At 32.5% G+C, this 15,344-nt stretch overlaps 2 protein-coding genes across 3 annotated transcripts in view; one reads left to right on the forward strand and one right to left on the reverse strand.

Annotated features, from left to right (window-relative positions):
* LOC143912816 (uncharacterized) overlaps nt 1–15,344 on the reverse strand; it is a 46,971-nt gene that overhangs the window by 30,476 nt on the left and 1,151 nt on the right. The gene's annotated exons all lie outside the window — the stretch shown is intronic.
* Nucleotides 1–15,344, forward strand: part of LOC143912819 (solute carrier family 41 member 2-like) — a 51,620-nt gene that overhangs the window by 4,372 nt on the left and 31,904 nt on the right. The gene's annotated exons all lie outside the window — the stretch shown is intronic.

The following is a 15,344-nucleotide window of genomic DNA, read 5'->3' on the forward strand; positions in this document are numbered from 1 at the left end:
GAACTCGTACGATCAATTCGCATATTTTTATGTATGTATGTATATACATACACTATATAATAATCTGTTCATTGTTTAGTGTGTTATTTATTGCTGCTCTCGTCTTCACTCCAACCCCCCACCCCCATGTAGTCCCCTCATTTCATCCCCGCAAGTTCGCCCGGCCGAATGAGCATGTTATTTATGCGTGTTCGTGTTCACGGCGCGATCTCCTGCATTCTTACGAATTTCAGATAATTATAATACTTATTTTTTGAAATCTCCTTACTTGTCCATTGTCCAAAAAACAAAAACATACATCGTTCCGTTTCGATTTATATCTGTATTGGCGAATTCGATGAATATCTGTATTGGTGTATCTATTATGGGTATTGAGAGTGTATTCTTGTTAATAAATCTTTAGTTGTTATCTGAAAATCTTCTGTACTCTGTACAGAGTGTCGTAATTTAAAATGTTTTCTTTCTTTAATTATTCGTTTCAACTGTCTTCAGAATAATCACTCAATGTCCGTCTTAAAGTCATTGGTATTCGCATTTTAAGTTTCGCAGAATGTCTTTTTGGGTCTAACTCACGGGACCGAAAGTGAAAAGTCCGTATAAGCAAATATCGGAAGGCAAAGATCGAGAATTGAAAGATAAAAAAAAGAGTGCATGGTAAACGGTACTATGTATATATAATATATATATATATATATATATATATATATATATATATATATATATATATATATATATATATATATATATATATATATGAGTGGCATGCGGTGAAATTATATCTTTTTGTCATACAGCATTGTTTAATGTGCGCGCGCAGGATTCGGGAGGAAAAGCCTGTTCCTATTGTATCCTGCTCTCGCAAATTAAGTGATGATGTACGACGGGGGGAGAGAGACTTTTACCGCACGCCACTGATATATATACTAACCGTTTTGCATATGTATGCATGGTAAACGAACATTTTCAACTTTTTAACATTCGGTGCGGTGACGGTCACCCGTCGGAATAATATCATCACTATCGTGAAATCGGAAATAATAAACGTACAACTGCGTACATACATACATATGTATATATGTACCTACATATGTATGTAGTTGTACAAAATAAGTTCTAGAAACGAATGGGATGAAAAATAATCATAATTGGTTCGAACACTTTCTTATTTAGTTCGAAAATTTAAAATTATGTAGTATAAATAGGGTATTCGATAATTCAATGTTATTAAATATATATGTATGTAGTTCCAAATTCGATTGAACGATATGCGAAATTGCCTTTTTTGTCACGCGTATAATTTCATTGTTGGGCGATTTCAAATCAGGATTGTGATGACTTGATAAACGTTTTATCTATTATATGTGTATTTATTAATAATTTGATTTAGAAATGCGTTCAATGACGTTTGCACCATCGAGATAAAACAAACGTGTACGTGTATTGCGCATATTTAAACTCTTCTAAAATAAATCCACTTTGTTGTGATATTTATATTAATTAGCCAGCAGTATGGTTCAGTGGTAGTGTGTATGTTTAGCACCATGTGATTATTGGGTTCGATCCCGCTATACTCCTGGTTACACTTGGATATTTGTGACTCCAAGTCGGTCGTTTCTTATCAGAGTTTGCCAATTTTATCTGATCATTGTTGAAACGGTTCCTCAAAATTGGCAAAAAAATCATCCTATGTGCCGTCACAAATCTTCTGTATTTAATGTATGTGCAATTTGTAAAAATGATGTATAAATCTAATCCATATATGTATGTCTCAATAGATTAATCAATTAATTAATTTTTAATTTCGTATTCATCAGCTTCTCGAATTTTTATTACAGTAATTTATGTAATAAAAATATTGCATTGTTTGTATAATAATTAATTGTCTAGGAAAACGCATTGGGGTCTTCCTGTCAAATGTTCCTGGTATATAACATATCTATGAAAAAATAAAATAAAATAAAATTAGTGGTGATAAATCGGTTAGGAGGCACACGACATTGTTTAAAATCTTGGAAAATCCTTAACTTTTATTTTTCGCTCCGGCTTAATGTACACAAACATATGTACATACAATATATGCATTAAATTACTTAAAAGTGGAATATTTTTGGCGTATCAGTTTTGAAACACATATTTCACAATAATTTTTGTTTATCATAAAATAAATTTAAGCCCTTAATTCTACAAATTTGACGTATAAGATAAAATTAAAGCCCATGAGATAATTTAAAAAGTGACTGAAGGTATAACGTCCAGTTTATGATGTCATTAGAATGATCAAACGATCGCTGTGCGAAATATTGGTAACGTGCGAGCAACGCAAGCGACTGACAAACACGCTAGAATCGGCCAGTAGTATTACCGTAATGTTATAAATTAGTTAAGCTAGTTAAGTCATTTTTACAAGGCTCTTTCCTAGCTTTACTTCGCAAACGATTCAGTATATATTGATTGTTTTGAAACTTTGCCATTTTGCGCGGTTTGGTCAACGATGGAAATTTAAATCGATTCTGATAGTTCGATGGCGAAAAATAATTGTGATAGACACGTTTAAAAATGCTACAATTTTGACCGTCTTGTTATTCTTATTTTATACAAGCTGGGGAGTGATACACTAACAACAAATTAATTAATTGTATTGAATACATAAATAAGTAATATATGTACATATGTATGTAGGCTTTGGTTTTGAACGTGCAGAGTGTATGGTTAACGAGCGTGCAGGTACAGAGCGTGTTTGGTTGAAGTGTTTGTGTACGAGGTACTTGGCCTTTGTTAGGCCTGACGTAAGGACTTGCATATAATTAACTTTTTACTTTATCTACATATGTACGTAGTAACAATAGATGAAGTATTGTGATCATGCGAAAATTCGAACTGGAGATTTTGACTGATTCGAACTCAGAATCGATCACTGAGTGATCAGTGATCGATTGAAAACGTGAGTTTTCATGATCTAGAAATGTGTGTGTGTGTGTGTGTGTCTGTGGATTTTTCGAGATTTTTTGAACAACGTTAGTCCTATCGAACTGAAACTTAGTATTGGTTACTGAAATTCTTATCGACACGACGTAAATTTTTAAGTTGACTTGAAATGGTACCTCCCCTTATAGGTGTCCCCTTTTTTTTAAGTTTTTGAATTCAATTATCTCCCAAACCGCTAACTGAATCGGACTGAATTTTTTTTACATCTATCTATATATATATATATATATATATATATATATATATATATATATATATATATATATATATATATATATATATATATATATATATAAATGAATGTCTGTGTGTGTGTGTGTGTCTCGAATAGGCTGGTAAACCACTGAACCGATTACGATGAAACTTTCAGGATTTGTTGTGTGCATATCCGGGTAGATTACTGTGAAAAAAAAAACGGGAAAAAACGGGAAAAACGGGAATGAGTGTCATTCGCTATAATTTCAAATGTTTTCGCGTCGCGAAATTTATTAAAAAAAAAAGTTTATTTTGATTCGCGTGCCTCATTTAGAATCCCTCGCATCCTGATCCTACATATTATTATTTAATAAAATGAATGACTTGTTATCAATTCAGTTCCATTACAAATAATTCTCCAGTATGATTAAAGTATATATTATATGTATGGAGCGATTTGTTTTATTCGTGAGTAGTTGATATTGGACAGTTGACTTCCTGCGTTCCCCGTAAATTGTAATATTTTACTGTCAGTGTTGCTACTTCAAGTAGAAAAGTTAACTTTAATATCAAATGTTTAATAAGATTCAAGAGGATCAAAGAGTTTTTTTTTCAATTTTATAATTTAAAAAAATGGGTTGACACGTTCCATCTGATACAACATCAAAAACCATGTTTATTAATTAAAATTTTAATGTATTAATCGTGGGAATTGTTTAGAAAAAATATCATACCCAGTCCTGGATGCTCAAACTCACGTCTCATCATATCAATCGACAATGATCAAACTATGTAATCTAATAAAACTACAGACCAATCTATAATAATTGACGATATTGGCCAGTTTTATTTTATTATGTATACCGAAATAAATTCCTTTTACGCTAATCTTACGGAACCTATTCAATTTAACAATCACAATAGATCTGCGATTTCGCTTGCATATATGTATTACTCGATTTATGTACGGATAATTGTAGATTTCATCTGTACGTGTCGATATAGCATTTGATAGACTACGACTGTGAATGACCTTTGTGAAGCGACGATCTCATTCGATATATTCAACAATGTGTTTATCGATGACTTTTTTTTTTATACACTTCCATTTTAACTTTCTACGGATTTTTCTCACCGCTTTGTGTCTAGCGATGTGAGATAATCTTGCGCTAAATACGTGAGAATTCGCACTTTTAAGTCATCTTAACTTTTTACACCCCATTGACGCAATCGGCGAATCGTGACACTGTCGAACTTGATTGAGGGTTATCGCTAATGAGATCACTATCTTCTATGTAATTAATACATTTACAACTAAATTCAATTGACGTTTCTTGTCTTATCCGCAATGCTATTTCGATTACCATATGTATATATACTGTGTTTATCGAATCGTACAGCTTTATCAAATAAACTTAAACTTAAGCCGCTTTCTAGATTTTTCGACGTTTTGCTATGTCGCCTTTGGGCGAATCTGAAAACGCATTTTATGGTCTGACTGCACTATGCGTCAAACGAACGATCCGACACTTCACAACAGTGTGCGACAATATTAGGTAAACCGCACTTGAACGACAGCGATGCGACACTACGCAGTAAATTATGTCAATCATTCGTTCGGTACCTTGGAGCAAGATGGACGCGATGGACGCTATTATAGTATCTTTGATATGCGAGGAAGAAGAACAGTTGAGAAAAAACAAAAGATTATGGCTACATGCTATTTCAAACTCACGATATGAAGAAGGAGAATAATTGTCGCAAGGCAACCCCCACTCAACGACAACAACGAACGACACCTTACGTCAAAGTTGGTCGGAAAGTCAACTTTGACGCATTGTGTCGTTCTACGTCATGCGACTGTCGCGCAGTGCGTTATGTCTCATTCAATTTCATACGAAAAATATTTGGTCGCGGACTGTTGTGAAGTGTCGGATCGTTCGGTTGTCGCATAGTGCGGTCAGACCTTTAGTCCGCGTACAGAGTGGCGCGACGCGACACGACAATGCCTTCGTTCGGGACCATTCGCGTCGCGTCTCTCCATTATGCACGCGGCCTTCACCTAAACGATTTCAGCATCCACTCGCCATTGTTGTTGTTCGTGCGTTTTCCTTTCGTTGAACCCGGAAAATTTCGACGATAAATCCGATGGAAAGTCCCGATTCCATTGTGTATGGACGAGTGCATCTCGCCGAATGCACTTGTGTTTATTGCGTATGCGTTTTATTGCATCTTAAATGATAGTTAACTCATGTCACAGTACAAAGACACAGAATTAACCAGCTAATTGTTCGCGAGATAAGCGTCGTGTGTAATTCTACATAATTGATGAGACACAACTTTTTTAAAAGGTGTTGTAATCGACGTATTGTTAGGCGTGCGAGTTTTTATAAAAATGCTGTTCGTTGTATAGATACAGTGTAATCTCGATTATCCGGGTGCGGATTATTCAAAAATGGGAAATCTACATTCAAGCTCGAAATATAATTAAACAAAAAAAAATAATTTGGAGGCTTTCACAAGAGATCGTGATAGTACTGCATGTCCTCCAAACGAAAGAGTATAAAATGTCATCAAACGAAGATTCAATTCAGATTTAGAAAAGCAAAAATACCTAGATCGTTAAAAGGGACTGAATTAAAAAATCTTTTTTATTTTTCTAATCAAAAAGGAGCATGGATGGATAGACAGATCTTCGAAGTTTGGTTCAAAACTAAATGGGTTCCGGAAATCCGAGATTTTTTAAAAAGCAAAGGGTTTGCCACAGAAAGCAGTGATTATTGATCGCAATAAAAATTCAATATGAATGAGTTTGTTTGTGCTGTTTAGGATCAATTTGGTGTTCAGTAAATAGTATGGATACTGTAAGATATATATTTCAGTAAATATAATTCAATTTTAACTAATCGTCGCAAAAATCTTAAACAAGCATCTTCATGCTCATTGCTTAGTTTTTATAAATTTTAATTTGATATTGTATTTTTATATTCATGTTTTTTTTGTATTTGTTTTTATTGTCTTATATTTTAATTACAAAACATTTTTGTATTGTTATTTATCATTTTATATTTTAATTAAAAAGCATTTTTGTATTTTTCTATTATTTTTTAATTGTTGTATTATCTTTAAATTGTGTGTATGAATATATAAATTTTGTTGAAATTCATCGAAATTGTTTTTATTGGAAAGTAAAATCTAATAAAAATGTGCTAAAATTAAACATTTGCAATGCTCTAAAACGCTAAAATGCAAAATGAAAATGCCAAAATTGACAAAAATAGATGCTAAAAATACGTGTCTTACGATAGCAAATTTTTTACCGCCTAATAATATAAGACTAATTCAATCGTTATATCATCAATGAAACAATTTTACCGTGCTGGTCTTCTCAATACTTTTGCTGGGGAAGATAATGACTTGGATCAATGTGTGTTTTGGATACTATGCACGAAATAGCAAAATCTTGATTACAACCAATTACATCTGTACAACCAATTACATTGGTTCGATTATGGAGAAAGATTCTTCCTATCGTGGTAATACATAGATACGGATATCGGTTTGTGGAGAGATTGAGGCAAGTGATATATGTATGTATGCAGATTAATGGAAAATTTAAAATGCTTTGAAAATGTTGATCGGGAAAACATCGAGGAGTAGAGTTTTCGTTTATCCGGTCCCGTACTCCCCAGCATTAGCCCGGATAATCGGGAATACACTATACATATGAGCCGTTTTATTTGAAATTGGCGTAAGTCCACTTTTCTTCATTTTGAGAACTAATGTAGTTTTTTTAAATATGTATTTCTTCAAAAATGTACATACATATATGTATTACTTTCAATGATGTTCACAGAGCAATGGTGAAATATTTTTAAAACATAATTTTCTTCTTAAGCGCTCGTAGTTCTACATACATATGTAAGAGGTATATACTTACATACATACATACATATGTACGTTAGCCGGCGTTGCTTGGCAAAAGTAGGCATTTTGGGACTTCGCCCGGCGTTACGTGAACACATTAAAGATAGGATAAAAGTAAATTGAGTAATTTCAAGATTCGTTATGGTCCAAGTTAAAGTACCTGGATAGATGAAAGTGGCATAAGTTCACTTTTCTTCATTTCGAGAAATATCTTGCAAAACATTAAATATATGTAATGTTTTGCGTTATACAATATTTAACTCCTACAGATCCAGGGTACATTAAAATGTACATAAAATTTGATGTTGATTTCTGAGTTTATTATTAAAAATTTCTAACCGGGAACATCTGTACTTTTGTACATTTATATAAAACATCAGTAATATCAGTTCATACAACTTGGTACCTTTTGTACATCACCATGTATGTACATAGATACAAAAAAAAAATTGCCCATAAATACTTATCCTCTAAATAACAAAAATTCAACAAAGAAATTTTTTTTAACTCTATTAAAAATTCGGATTCGAAAAGAGGTTAAAAATACCGGTGGCCTGTAATAAGTTTATTCCGCCTTCCCGAGATTTTGGACATATCAAATTAAAAATAGTGTATTAATTCAAACTGAAACTGCGTTTTTGGAACTAAAAATTAGACTTCTGTCACTTTCAAATATAACGACTATATATGTATGTAATAAAAAAATATAACTATATCAACGAAACGTTTAACCATATTTAAACACGTCCATTTTTGATCGTATTGTCCACAAACTGACAGACCATTTGTCAAAAAAGCATTGTATACATAAATTAGAAGAAAAACCAGCTTTTTATATTTACAACGAACGCTTGCTTTGTTTACTTCAGTGGTGTTCTGCCTTTTGCTTTAGCGTTTGAAATGTTATTAAAATTCTACGTATCGATTCTTCTTATGTATGAAAGAGCCAATACTTCGGTCATTTGTTCGGTGGAAATTTATTCAATAAAGATGTAACATCATGTATGTAGATGAGTTGTATTATAATATATGTGCATAAATAAGGGTTTCGTTTATATCGAAAAAGAAAAACAATCTCGTTTCCAGACGGATGAACTTAGAGGCGTGTTCACAAATATGTCAGTTTTCATGTACATAAAGTCAAGCCTTGGTGCGTTCTAGTGTAAAAATGCCTTATTTAAATATGTAAAAATAAAATTGCACGTACCCTCATATAATTACCGTAAAAGAAATCGCGTTTCCGCGCTTTGCAATTATTTTTAAAATAGGTATATCGTTTTACCGACGCATATTATTCTAATTTTGCTATAGTATAAGGTCGACCTACAAACCGCCATTGGAATATTTTTCTTCTATTCATTATTATATAAAATATGGCGAAGTCAAAAGTAAGCTTTTTAATATTACAAACAATAAGTATATTTAAAACTAGACCTTAGTATCAATAATTAACTAGTTATCAATAATTGTCAAGCCTAAGTCGATACAAGGATAAAATATCGCTGAAAATACTCCAATGGGTGGTTTTTTATATGGAAATACCAAAAAAAATAATTAAACGGAAATACCAAAATAAAATTGGACCATGTTGAGACTTCAGAATCAGAATTTAGCATTTTTGGTATCTCAAAAGGTAAAATATTGTTTTTTACTGACCGTTTATTGTTTTTTCTGAGCCTTTATTATTGTTTACTGATCGTTAATTGGTTTTTAGTCACACTTTATTGTTTTTACCGATTTTATTAATTACCGAGTTAGTACGTTTAGATAAAAAAAAAATATTGAGATAGAAAACCATTCCTTATGAATGTGGTGAAATAAAAAACTAGCCGAATAAATGCAACATAACTCGGAGAAAAAATCGGTAAAAAAAAAATATATATTTTTGACTTAAAATTCGCTAGACAATTAATTATAAGTATTTTAAAACAATAAAAAATCACAATCAATAGAAAAAACATCTTATTATTGATTCCAATACTCAATTTGAGCACAACAATACTAGATTTTGAGTTAAAGACCGCAAAAGCCAAAAAACTGTAAAAATCGCGCATTTTTTTAAACGCTCATATCTCGTAAACGATCACTAACCAATACAAATCATAATCATATTCGAATTCAGTGGGTCAAACTTAGTAAATATTGGTTAGTCTCTGCTCTGGTAACTCAGAAACGTGATTTTTTGTTGCTCAGTGTAATTACTGACCATTTCTAATATTACTTATGTTACGCATTTAATATGATCTTGCAATTCCCACTATCATCTTTATATGTTTCATTTCTATTGGGTACCAAAATAGGTCTCTAAACTATGTTCTCTATATGCATGTACATTGTTCCTATCTATGAGAATATACACCACGAATTCTAGGAAAATCTTATTTCATCTAAAAATATTTAAGATTTTCCTCGATCGATAAATTCATTCGAACCTGTACTACGTTTGACCGCGACGATATTGTAATAAGTAGGGGATTAGTGTTTTCCAACACGTATTTTCATTACCGTTTCAACTCGGCTATGTCCTAGAAATGACAAAGTATGATTTTATTATACAATAATAAGCATAAATTAAAATCGGACACGTATAACGAATTATTGGCACGTGTAAGTAAGTGTAAATTGTGCGATAGATTCGCAATTACAAATATATATTTACAATACATCGTTTTTCATTAGCGATTAGTGGAATAAAACAATACAAATGTACATATTCTTTTTGTCCTCTTTGAATGTGTTTCAAAGTCTATGAATCGTTTACTCATCCTTTTCATAATTATTCATTTGAATGAAGAATATTCCGTTGAAAGTCTTTCATTCTGTTATTTACGTATGTGTGTAGGTTTTGTTCTATATTTACGTATGTACATAAATTAGATTTCATTGTGATTGGCGGGTTTTTGAGCCTTTTATAATCAGCTGAACAAATTTTAAATGATATCTACATATGTATATTACGTCACTAGTGACGGACATGTCGTGGCTACCGTTGGACTTTCAGAACTCATCCGTTCTTAACTTTATATCCACATATTTTTTATGTACACATGTATCTGTTGTTGGGCGCTTATAATGTAAATACAAATAGTAAAAGTTATTACAAAACAATACATTTATGTACATATATTCAGAATTTCTTAGATCTGAACAGATTCTAGTTGTATATCTACAATTCAAATATATTCAAACTATTTTACTGCACATTTATTATTAGTCTAGACATTTCTTACAGGCAATTTTCTCATAACATAGATTAGCATGTTCCACGTACATATATACGAGAAAACTTTGTAGACTTCTGATACATTGTATGTACATTTGTAAATACATATATTATATATAGCTATTTGATATTTAACCCTTATCGACAATATGTATACAACTAGTCAACTTTCAATGGCCCTGTGAATTTCTATCTGATCTATTATTATTCATCAATGCCTTTTTCATTTACAATATTACTTTACTTTATTAAGTACATATATACATATGTTACACTACAGTAGTACAAGTATACATTTCGTTCGTTCATGAACGATCTGGCCAGTTATCACGTACACAAAAGAAACTAACAAACGGACTGTGTAGTTTGTTCATGCCATAGATCTAGAATAATCTAGATATGGCATTACATACAAATTTCGTTGGAGATCTTGTCGCAACTAACTGAGGGGTGCGGGGGGTTTAACTAGCGGGGGGAAGTTGGGAAAAAAAAGGTTTTTTCCCTACGACGCAGCAGTCGTCGTTTTTTTTCACTTCCCCGCTAGTTAAACCCCCCGCACCCCTCAGTTAGTGACGAAAAGAAGAAAAGATCTCCGCATATCTATCTACAAGATCTCCGCAATCGACCTTTCCTACTTAGAAGCTACTAAGCTACTGAGAGAAAAGTGTGCATGCGCCATGTATTTTGCATGCGCCAAAAGGGAGACCAGTATAAACCGTGAGGGCGGATCTATGTATTATACATCTATGGTTCATGCTCAAACTATTCAACATAAGTTTAAGCATTCTCAATTGTTTGTCCCATTTACACTGGGTTGCGATATTTAGCAGAAGCGGTAACTATAGCAACGTTGTAGTGTGGTTTCCATAGGATTTCACTAGGCGTTTTGACATCTCAAAAATGTTTTGACATCTGAAAAGTTTTGACAGCTAAAACTTTCATGCGACACCTGGTGAGTCTATTTGAAGATAGCTTTTGACTGTGAGCACTTAAACTAAAACCAATAGTTTGTGTTTGAACAAACTAGTATGTTCATGAACGAACTGGAGTGAATACTTGGATTGTAACACATACTTAAATATTGTATATAAAATCTGTTGAAAATTTCAGGCATATTGCATTTGGGTTTATTATCGGGTAACAGGCCCACTTCCGCTGTTTAACCTGCTTTGAGAAGAATCCAATATTTAATAAAATATTGGAGAAAAATACATATATGTGTGTTTGTATGTGAACAGTAAGGGTTTTAGGGTCATGAGCGTCGACAGAAAAAAAGAGAAATATTTGCACTACACATCTGTTTTACAGCATGCAAAATGGACGTCAAACTAAAGCGAATGTGTATACAGCTGGTGAGAAAGTCGCATTTTAAAGTGCGCACGTTTTTTTCTTAAAAATTAGTTTTTCGAAAACAGCGCCGTTCTAAGAAAATGTCAATACACTTCCAATACAGTTGAAGTGATCTGTTTTTTGACGCGTTGAAGTTTGTTGTGACGGATATCAAGGTTTTGAAGTTATTTTTTAATTAATTAATCATAGCCACCAGACTCGGTTTGTATGTATGTATGTTTACATAGTTTGACTGATTTATCGGTCTGGAATCGCATTTTGTGTGTGTCATTGATTGAGGGATTTAAACTAATCTGGCGGTGAAATGTCGGGAGGGAAAAAAGCGGTATTTTCAAAACGTTTTGTCAATTTACAAACGAGAAAAACCAATAAAGTATTCGATTACATTGCCGCTTGCAATTCTCGTAGGTACCGTTGCAATATTGAAATGGTCGTTTTTCACAATGATCAAGAATCGAATGTTTTCTTTTTTTTTATTTGCTCTGTCGTGCAATTTTCTATTTCTATACTTTTTTTTGTATTTATTATTATACTTTGAGAAGCAGCCATGCACGTTCTTATACGTATATTACGTACCAAGTCAGATTGCGTTTTGACTAGAGATTTTTTTTTATTCATTCCATATCGTTATCAATCATATGTAGTTATTCGTCGAGTATCTTTGTATCAAATATCTATATCTAAGTACATACAACCAGTGGCATTTAACCACTATTTTTATTTATTTTATTATTATATACTTATACACATGTCGAGACATATTAACTTATTCAATAATATTTATTTATTGAAGAATATTTGAGAGAGGCGGCATAGCCGATGGACCCAATTAGGTACATATAATTACAAAAAAAAATCAATAATCAAAATAGCCAGCAACACAGTAGTTGGCGTATAATGCTAACAACTGAGGGTTCACGGTTTCGAGCCCCGGCTCAGCGGTGTTGCTGGCCAGAGCTTGGATATATGTATATGTATGTATGTGGGTATGACTCCAGGTCGATCGTTTCCTATCAAAGTTGATTTTGCTTATTTATATGATTTCGTTTAAATATACGGGATCAAAGTTTTGGATACAAATTACATTTTTCTTTACTTTTCCGATGTCAAAAATGTTTTTTATTTAGTTTATAATTAGTAATTGGCCAACGTTTTCATTCAATAAAATAATTATTTAAAAGAAATAGTGCATTTAGCATAGTGACACATAAAGGTGCGATATATAAAAATTTGGCCATAGGAGTCGCCTGGTCAGTCTGTAATGGCTCCGTGGTAAATAAAACTAAAAATGGAGGAAATAAAAAAAGTACAATAAGAATAAACCAAAATAATGAATTATAAAAACCTTGTTATTTTTTGGAAATCGTCAATTTAATTTAAGAAGATTAGATAACCTGAAATTACGAATTAATTTGGTAGAGTTTTAATCACTCTTATTTGGAACGAAAGATTCTTTATTTTTTTGGAGTCTTTGCGAGTCTGCCCTTTCAGACGAGTGTTTTTTAAACGTTACGAGGTTAATCATAGGACAATTTTAGTGATTATTCACGATTTTGTGAACTTCGATTAGATTGCCTGTCATTCTTCTCGTTTTCCATGTGGAAAGATTCATTATTTTTAGTCTCGCATCGTATGAAAGTGATTTAAGTTCGGAAGGCATTTTATTTACATATTTTATGAACATATACACATGTACATATGTATGTCTAATATCCTTTTTAAAATGAGGGTTCCTAATAGTATATAGTTAAATATATGAGCCGTTATATTTGATAGTGGTGAGAGTCCAATTTTCAGTTCCAAAAACACTTTCTGTTTGACTTAATTCACTTTCAAATATAACGGCTCATATGTAGATTATACATTTTGGCCAAAAGTTTGGTATTTAGTCAGTTAAAAGCCCCCTTTATTACGTATAGAAAATAATAAAATTTATCAATTACTTATACTTTTATCTTTATAATTTAATTTTGTTGTTTTTTTTTTTTTTTGTAAAACGACTGCAAAGGTCTATTTATATATTGACTGGAGCGTGTCTGTAACGTGTTGCCCATAATGCCAAGTGTCACGTGACACGTTACTGTTGCATTCAAATACATACCTAAATGTACCGATTTGTACAAAGATTAATATTTATGTCTTGACACTTATCTGTTCTAACATAAAAATCGAATAAAAAATCATTTATATACATATTTATGAGCAAAGTACGATTGCGTATTTCGGCCGTGTCGCATAAAATAAAAAAAAGTAATTCGTAGTCTGGAAGTGAACTGTTATTGTTAGTGTTTAGAATGGTTTATTTATGTATTTAAATAAATATACCGAGATCATACGAGTTTAATTGAACTGGAGATACAGTCCTCATCAACCATATGTTTTAAATATTACTTATTATTGTAAATTTATTCGGACGTAATTATGACCAATAATATGTCAACTCATTCAAATATTTGACAAGGTTACAGTCTACAGTTTGTCAAGTATGTAGACGAATTTTAATCCAAGCAGGGCTAGGTAGAGATCTTTATGTTTATAAAGGCCTATCCCCACTCCACGAAAAAGGTGCGCACATCTTCACAGGGTTCTGATCGTTGCTTTTGCGCACCTTTTCTTAGGAGTGGGGGTGGGCCTTTATAAATGGGACGATTTATACTTCACTTACAAAGCAATATTTCAACGATTGATACGCTAATCCCGGCTGATGATGATGATCTATTAGGCGATTGTACTTTCGGAACAGTGCAATGCTTCTCACGCGTCGTTTATTTGTTGGTCAAACTCGAGTTATGTAGTACTGGTCAAACGTAACACTACAATGAACAGATATAGAAAGTTACGATTTGGCATTAAATTCGGTACCCAACAAGTAAATTCGTTTTTAATGCTTTCGATATGTTTTTGACATAGAAGTACGGATTATATCTCGAATATTGACAATTTTAGCGGTTTGCTAGTCAAAAATGTTACTTTCAGGGCCGCCGAGAGAAATCTTTAAAAAAATATCGTTTAGATATATTTTTAATATGCGAAAAATCTATCCCCTCGATTAGTCTGGGCCCTGGAACTTTACTCCGACTCCCCCCCCCCCCTCTTGTCGGGCCTGATTACTTTCAATGATGTGTTCACAAAGCAATGGTGAAATCTTTTTAAAACATCAACTGAATTTTCATTTCCTCAAAAATTCTTAAGCTAAAGCGCTCATAGTTCTACATAAGAGATATCTATCTTTTGCCGGCGTTGCTTGGCAAAAGTAGGCATTTTGGAACTTCGCCCGGCGTTACGTGAACAGATTAATGATGGGATAAAAGCCCATTGAGTAATTTCAAAATTCGTTTACGGTCCAAGCTAAAGTACCTTGATATTTGAGCCTTTATAATTGAAAGTGGCTAAGTCCACTTTTCATCATCTCGCAAAACATAATGTTGTTTAAAAACATAATAATGTTTTCAAAACATATTAATGTTTTTTTTAACTATATTAAAAAAAATACTGGTGGCCTGTAACAGTGTATTCTGCTATTCTGAGATTCTGGACATATTGAATTCAAATAAGTGATAACAATTTCGGAATTAAATCAAACAGAAATAGTGTTTTTGGAACTGAAAATTGGACTTCCGCCACATTCAAATATAACGGCTCATTTGTATGTACATAGTATACC

Source organism: Arctopsyche grandis, chromosome 6 (genome assembly GCF_051622035.1).
Source record: "Arctopsyche grandis isolate Sample6627 chromosome 6, ASM5162203v2, whole genome shotgun sequence".
NCBI classification, from domain to species: Eukaryota; Metazoa; Arthropoda; class Insecta; order Trichoptera; family Hydropsychidae; genus Arctopsyche; species Arctopsyche grandis.